The sequence below is a fragment of the Arachis ipaensis genome, chromosome B08 (genome assembly GCF_000816755.2).
Source record: "Arachis ipaensis cultivar K30076 chromosome B08, Araip1.1, whole genome shotgun sequence".
In the NCBI taxonomy this organism is placed as follows: Eukaryota; Viridiplantae; Streptophyta; class Magnoliopsida; order Fabales; family Fabaceae; genus Arachis; species Arachis ipaensis.
In genome coordinates this window covers 19,912,179-19,914,219 of record NC_029792.2, presented here as the reverse complement: position 1 = coordinate 19,914,219, position 2,041 = coordinate 19,912,179, and positions in this window count along the sequence as shown.

Below are 2,041 nucleotides of genomic sequence, written 5' to 3'. Positions count from 1 at the left end.
AAAGGGTAGCGTAATGATAGGATTAGTATTGGACTAGTCCAATTAAAAAATTATACTATAAATAAGAATATGGTGTAATAATGTGAGATAGATATGATATAATGAGAAACTTTATTTTTCCTCTTTAGTCCTAATCCTAAGGATTTCTTTTCTATTCTCTCTAATTTTTTTATCTAATTTTCTATTTCTTAATATAAATTCGTATCAATAACCACCCATGTAAAATATATATTAAAACAAGTGTAATAACCCGTGCCATGCATGTGATAAGATTGAAATTATAATTTTAAATTCTTTTGTTAAGATTAATTTAAATTATAATAGTTTGATTAATAAAAATGTAACATATTATGTATTGTTTGTTTTTTCTTAATCTAGTATTAAATGTATTAACTCTAAAATAGTTATTAATTAATTTTAATAATTTACTTTTTTCAATAAATCAAATATATATACTCAATGTGACCATAAATAACCTAATAATACTTAGACCCACCAACAATTTTTTATATATTGTTTTACTGTCAGGTAAGAACATATCAAAATCAGCTCAAAATAAATAATAAATTATTAGAGAATTCTAATGCACAAAATTCTCTAATAAACAATAAATAATTTAAACCACTAAAAAATAACTCAACACTTTTCTTTGATACCTGCAAAACATATACCTGAAATAATATTATATCAATGTTAGTATACAGTTTTACAATCATCGACCGTATTTATTATACGTGACTCCTTCTTAAAAGTTATTCTACATACGTGTGTAGTCGAAAGATAAATTACTGAACTTTATTTTATTTTTTTAAATTATTATAATTATGCATTATTCATTAAAAGCTACTTGTAATATAATTGTAATATTGTAATATAATTATAATAAAGATATTTTTTAAAATAAATTTAGAAGAGAGAATAGTGCTTTCATTTTGGAGGAAAAATAAATTCATGAGAAATTGACACTTCACTTTTATTAGTTGATAATGTATTAAATATTGATTTTATATAATTATAATAAAGATATTTTCCTAAATTAGTATAATCATGCATTATTCATTAAATGTTAATTGTAATATAATTATAATAAAGATATTCTAAAATAAATTTAGAAGAGAAAATAGTGATTTTATTTTAGAGAAAAAATGAATTCATGAGAAATTGACACCTCACTTTTATTAGTTGGAGGAAAAATCCAGTTTTAGTATATTTCTCGTTATTATATATTTTTCTCTAATCATATATCCACTATTTTCTTTCCTTCGTTTCAACATTTTGAATCTGGGTTTAACTTATCGTAGTTCTCACTTCTCAGTCATTCTATTAGATGTAGTTGATAACTATTAAAATTCTTTGATTAACATAGGAGAAAAATATTATTATATGATAGAATTAATATGAGTATATTTTGTTATTAAATACACAAAGTTAATGTAAAATAAAATTAAACATAAAAAAGCAAAGAAAATAAAATTAAAATAGCAAAAACGATAAAAAGATTATTTTTACAATTTTGTTTTGTCATTTTTATGTATAGAAGATTAGAAAATAATAAACTTTTGACTAAATTAATTTTGTATTTGTTGTATTCAAATTAAATAAGTAATAAATTATATTATTTTAATTTATTCCTTAAATTTATATATCATAAAAATCAAATCAATATACATAATTTTAAATTGTGCGATACCTAAATATCTAATCAAATCAATTAGTTGATATAATTAATGCATCATAATGAATTGTATTTAATGAGTTAAACAAAATAAATTAAGAAATACTCTCAGAAACATGCTACGTTGACTCTATCATTAAATGTAAAAAATCGATTTTTATATAATAGAATCGATAATATAATAGACGGCGAGAAAGAGAAAGATAAACATTTTAGATCCTAGGTTGTTTCATTTGGATGTTGTAATATGGGTATCACATTATTTTACTTATTCTACCCTATGGACCTTTTTTTTGCAACTTTATTTCATTATCAATAGAATTTCACTACCTTTTAGTAATAAATTAAAATCCAAAATAAAACTGA